The 6,000-nt window shown below is 38.9% G+C and overlaps 1 protein-coding gene across 4 annotated transcripts in view; it reads right to left on the bottom strand.

Moving 5' to 3' along the window:
* LOC102493799 (olfactory receptor 4C6) overlaps positions 1–6,000 on the bottom strand; it is a 51,741-nt gene that overhangs the window by 14,774 nt on the left and 30,967 nt on the right. For 2 of the 4 annotated variants that reach the window (XR_003547487.1, XR_003547488.1), the window contains one exon: positions 3,104–3,328. The exons of the other annotated variants lie outside the window; for them this stretch is intronic. The gene's annotated coding sequence lies outside the window, so the exon portion shown is untranslated. Of the gene's footprint in view, positions 1–3,103; positions 3,329–6,000 lie in introns of those variants that run through there. 4 annotated transcript variants of the gene reach the window in all.

Genomic DNA, 6,000 nt, shown 5'->3' with positions numbered 1-6,000 from the left:
CTTTCTGTCTCTATGTCTCTCTCTCTGTCTGTCTGGCGAGCGCACGCGCCCTACAGTGAAAATCTCTCCAAAAAAAAAAAAAAAAAAGACATGTTTGACTCCTCTCAGGGCCTACGTCACTCATATTCTTCTTGGAAATAAAACACATTAGAGTTTTATTTTAGAGTTGCTTATTCTCCATCAACAGTATTTATTTATCCAGAGATATTTAAGCCAGTATGTAGAAGAAATATCTTCACTGCCACGTCTATTGCAACATAATTTACAATAGCCGAGAAACGACAGCAGATCAATGGACAAATAAAAAGTAGTATATTTACACATTGGGATACTATGTAGCCTTAAAAAAAACACCTTTTTCTTGTGAATAGACACAACATTGATGAGCTTGGAAGAAATTATGCTCAGAGGAAAAAAAATTAAGATGAAAAAACATGTAATTTTTTTGTTTGTTTGTTTTCATCACATGCTATAGGGTATGTGAACTCCCTGGGCTTTTGAGCTCACTGTGTTAGGCCGAATTAACATATGTTAGGCTGAGTTAGTATAAGCTGATTTAACGTAATTAGCATGCGTTAGAGTGAGTTAGTTTAGGCTGATTTAGCATAAACACCCTTGCTAGGGCTGTAGGCTGAGTTAGCAGAGGCTGAGATAGAGTATTCACCACCATGACAGGGATTCAAAGATGGGGCACAGGAATTCGCTAATTAACAGACAGGAATTTACAACAAACAGGATATAGGATTTTGTGGGTTAACAAAGGAAGGGCGGGTCTGGCTGGCGGCCACAGGATGAGCAAACCTGAAAGAGCCAGAAAGAGATTACCTACTTCAACGGAGAGTTCTTATCTAAATTCAGGCAGGCAAATGGTCCCTCCTTTGTGTGTTGTAAGCTATGAAAAACTGCTAATAAAATATCCTGTATTGCCTCCTGAGCTATATAAATCCCCTTGTTCCTAGGTTCTGGGTCCTTGTTGCAACCGGCTGTGTTGGGCATTAACTCGGACCCCAGCTAGCTGGAAAAATAAATGCCTCTTATGCAGTTGCATTGTTGTTACCTCCTCTCCATCAACACCAGATAAATCTATTTTTGGGGCTTACAACTGGAGGGAAGGAAACCGAGAAATCACCCTTCCCCCCAAAGAAAATGGTCATACCACCATCCTTTCTCTTCCATTCTCCTCTTGGGGTATCTATGGTAACAAGTCAATGTGCGTATAGATGATAGAGGGTGGGCAGATAGGGTGACCTGAGTTTGTAAAAATTCTTTTTTGATCGGCTCATGATTTCTCTGTGAAGTAGAAAGTAAAGTTATAGGTTGAGACTGAGGAAAGAGTAAATGTTGAGGTTATGAAGATGAAGAGAAAGGTGGTAAACAGTGCATTAGGACCATGAGCGAAGAAATGGACTGTGGACCCACAGTGTGATGCTCCAGCAGTGAGGGCCCACGTGAGATCCAGGTGATGAGTTTCTGTAGTCCCACAGTCACACTCACAGGGTAAGGTACAACTTGGTTAAAAATTTACAATTTATTGACATTCTCTGAAGACATAGGCAAATAAAAATATCCTCTAGGCCCAAGTTAAACTTCAGTGGAGACTTAAACTAGAGTTTCCTTGATCACCACCTTGCAGGAAGTTCACAGAAGGGCCAAACTAATCAAAGGGCAATAGAGCTGCAGAAATTACCTTTAACTCCTTTATCCTCATGTGACCAGGGATTAGGGTATGTGGTTTGTTTCAGTAACTGTTTCGACAATGATTCTAAAAAATCAGCTTTACTTGAGCATGTATCATAGCATTGTCTTAGCTTATCCACAAGTGTGACATGTTCCCACTTTGAAAAATGCACATTGACAATTCTCTCAGTGATAAGCATTTTCTCTTCAGGTAAGAGTCTTTGTCTCTTGATTTTTTTTTTCTTTTTTGGAGAGGTTTTTGCTATAGGGCTCATGTACTCACCAGAAAGACAGAGAGAGACAAAGAGATAGAAAATGAGAAATAACCCCCCAGGGGGATGGCCACACAGCAATCCCTTCTTCTCCATTCTCCTCTTGGGATCTTGGACATGCAGGCACATGTGCCTGGCATGAGTTTAAGCCACTGGGTCCAGGACTTGAACCATGGTTAACTACATGGGAGTTCAGCAACATAGCCATTAAGCTAACTGCTGGTCTCTGTCTCTTGATTTTTTTTTGGCGGGGGAAGGACTGAAAAGTGTTGGGTTTCAATTTAGAGTTCAGCAAATAGTCTAATAGATTTCAAAATATCTTAAATATGGAGGCAGCCCAGATGCTGAGGTGCTGCTGCTACCCAAGAGCTATGTTTAGAGCAGCATCGTGTTTGTTTCTAGCTCTTTCTTTCACTAGAAAAATGTTTTGCCTTTATCATATTTATCATTGGAAATGTGGTTTCAATCAGTGTTCCTGGAATCAATTTTTTTAGTTTTTTTTTTGACTCAGGATGTGTACACTCACAAGAGAGAGAGAGACAGTGAGAGGTAAAGTGAGAAATTATTCTCAAGGGAGGATCTCCACACCAAAATCCTTTCTCGTCCATTCTCCTTCCAGGATCTAGGACACACATACACACACACGCAGCATTGTTTTCAAGCCACTGGGTCTGGGATTCACACTGCAGTTCACCATGAGGAAGTCCAATGACAACTTCTACATCATTTGCTGGCCCCCAGAGAATCAATTTTTAATACCACTTTTCTTACCATTTCATTTTCACATAGAAATTGTTATACTTCATGAACCACGAGATTGGCTTATTAACATCCGCTCTTTCATAGATGATTTCCAATCACAGATGACAGAGCTGTTATCTAAATTGACAGCTCTCTGCCAAAGTAGGATTAAATAATGTGGAACCAATTGTTAAAATCAACTGTTGGGAACCAGCGGTTAGCGTAATGGCTATGTCGTTGGACTCTCACGTAGTCAACCGCGGTTTGTGTCCCAGACCCGGTGGCTTAGAACTCACGCCGGGCGCGTGTGCGTGCGTGCCCAAGATCCCGAGAGGACAATGGAGGAGAAGGGATTGCGGCGTGACCATCCCCCCTGGGGGATGATTTCTCACTTTCTGTCTCTATGTCTCTCTCTGTCTGTCTGGCGAGCGCACATGACCTATAGCAAAAACCTCTAAAAAAAAAGCAACTGGTTCTTTCCAAGATAAAGTCATTTGACAGTGCTTTGATGATTCCCCAGATCATTCAGTCTTCCTCTTTTCCACAAACTGATGTTCTTTCAAGTTCACTTAAGGTGGAACACAGAGGAGATGTGCCGGCAGGAAGACAGCGAACTGATGAAACATCTGCTCCCTTAACTGAGGATGAAATGAGAGAATTCCAAGTTATTAGTTATTAGTGACCAGTTATGGAATGGTCGGAGATAAATCAGTATTTGAAAAAAGACCTGATATGTGACTTCAAGCTTGGAACTTGGAAAAACATTACTTTCAAACCTACAATTAAAAAATGATGACACAGAGAACCAGCAGTTAGCATAATGGCTATGTCACTGGACTTCCACGGAGTCGACCCTGGTTCCTGCCCCGGACCCGGTGGCTTAAAACTCACACCGGGCACGTGTGCGTGCGTGCCCAAGATCCTGAGAGGAGAATGGAGGAGAAGGGATTGCGGCGTGATCATCCCCCCTGGGGGGTGATTTCTTGCTTTCTGTCTCTCTCTGTCTGTCTGGCGAGCGCATGCGCCCTATGGCAAAAAAACTCCCCAAGAAAAAAAAAATGATGACACAGAGACAAGTAGCAGTGACACATCGGATGATGACAATGTGTGAAGGATTTTCTAATAATTTAGAAATGGTAGTGTGATACCTGTCTCATACAGTTTCAGGTAAATTTTTAAAATGATGAAGTACAATTTATGTAGTGAAAACTCCATTAGAAGATGACTTATGGGGGGAGACTTCATCATGAAGAAAACCAAGAATATTGTGTTGGACTGTGTTGAGCATCAGTTCTTTGTAAATAAATGTTATAGAAATGAGGAATTTGTTTGATCCAACATTGAATTTCTTCATCATTGCATCATTTCTCTGACTAGAAATGTGACAATGTATCAATGAGATGTTCTCATTTAATAAACTATTGTGTAATGTTTAGCAAAAAAAAAATAAAATAAAAGAAAGAGAGAGAGAAAAGATAAAGAAATTTTTAGAAACATTTACTTTTTTCCATGAGTAAGAGAGACAGATAGAAAGAGACAGTAAGACAGACAGAGTTGGAGACAGAACAAGACAACACTACCAACTGGGCCTTGATGCCGTGTCCCACCCCCAGCTGCAGCCAACCCTGGATCATGAGCATGTACATGTTCGATGTTCTCAGGGAGGTTTAAGAGGCAAACCGAGAACTTCCCAGGTGTGTCAACCTCTCAGAGCTTCGCGTTTAACCTCTGCACCACCATCTAACCCACAGATGAGGACACAGATCTATTTCTTTTATTTCTTGTGGCATAAAAAAATAGAAATCGCACTTGCATGTGGAATCTACAAAAGTCTAATTCTTAGAAGTAGAAATAGAATGGGGGTATATAAAATGTTCATGCTGGGGCTGGCAGGTGGCATGGCAATTAAGATGCTGAACTCCCACATGACTGACCACAGTTCTAATCCCAGACCTGTCAGCTAGCTTTCTCTTTCTCTCACTGGTCAAATTGAAGAATAATAATAAAATAAAATGAAATATTTCTTCAAAAAAGTGTTCTCACTGCAAAGAAATGATAAGTATGGGATATAACGGTATTTTTATTCCTCAGATTAGCTCATTCCACAATGTACACATGCATGAAAACAGCTCAGAAAAATATGTAGTTATTACTTGTCAATTAAAAATAAATTAAATTAAAGAATTACAGCAAACTCTTTTTTAACCTGGTTTAGGGCTGTATTGTTAGGAATAGCGACTTAACTTTCAGCTAGTTTTAGGAGTGGTATCATGGCTATATCAAGTGAGCCTTCAAATTTTGGTACCAATATTTGTTATATGAATGAGAACTATTAAGATTTAAATTGAATAATCTTGTTGGAAACCTTACATTTTACAATAAGGAAAAATAAATCAATATTGATTTTAGCTGATTTAGAAATCATATTTTTATTTACACATAAATTTACCACTTCAGATGGTCTTTGATCCTTTCAGTAGATACAGAATTATATCTAGATTTATTTTCCTTCTGAATAAAGGACTTGATTAATGTTTCTCATCATGCAGGCTAGTGCTGCTAATACATTCCTTGACTAGTATATCCAAAAGTCTTTATCTCACATTTTATTAAAAGATATTTTTGCTAAATATCAATTCTAGGTTGACAATTTTTGTCTGAATAATTTAATAATTTTAGTGTGAAGATTGAAAAATGTTGCCCCTCTGTCTTCTGGTTTATGTTGTTTCTGGTAAAAACACTGTATGTCTTCTGTCTTTGCTTTTAACATTTTCTTTTTATCACTACTTAATCAATTTATTATGATGTATCTTTAAGTGTAGTTTCCTTCAGTATTTTTACATTTGAGGTTGTTGGGTTCTTGGATTTGTGGTTTTATAATTTTCATAAAATTTGAGGAAATTTTGGCAGGTAGGAAGTATTTTACTGTGACTTTCTGCAGAATATGCTCTCAAATTGTACAATTTTATACAGTAGAAAGTCATCAAAACTAAGAAGATAACCAGTACCATCAGGTTAGAATTGACAATGACTAAGAAACTAATCACATGGGCAGTTTAGTTCCAAGAAAGACTTCTTATCACAGAAATAGTGATCAATTTTATTGGGGCCAAATGAAACTAAAATATTGTAAGAAGAAACTGGGCAAGGAAATGCAGAAACCCTCCTGCTCATGGTGCTGTGAGAGAGAATTGTTACACCTTCTTCTGTTCATTATGATGACATAGAGTGATTGCAGATGATGACAGGCCATAGGCCATATCTGAGAGTGAAGACAGTATCACCAAAAAGTATGTGCTAAAAAGTTGTG

Source organism: Tupaia chinensis, unplaced genomic scaffold, assembly GCF_000334495.1.
Source record: "Tupaia chinensis unplaced genomic scaffold, TupChi_1.0 Scaffold144195_1, whole genome shotgun sequence".
NCBI lineage: Eukaryota > Metazoa > Chordata > Mammalia > Scandentia > Tupaiidae > Tupaia > Tupaia belangeri.
Note: the sequence above shows the minus strand (reverse complement) of the source record. Positions and strands in the feature narration are given on the sequence as shown.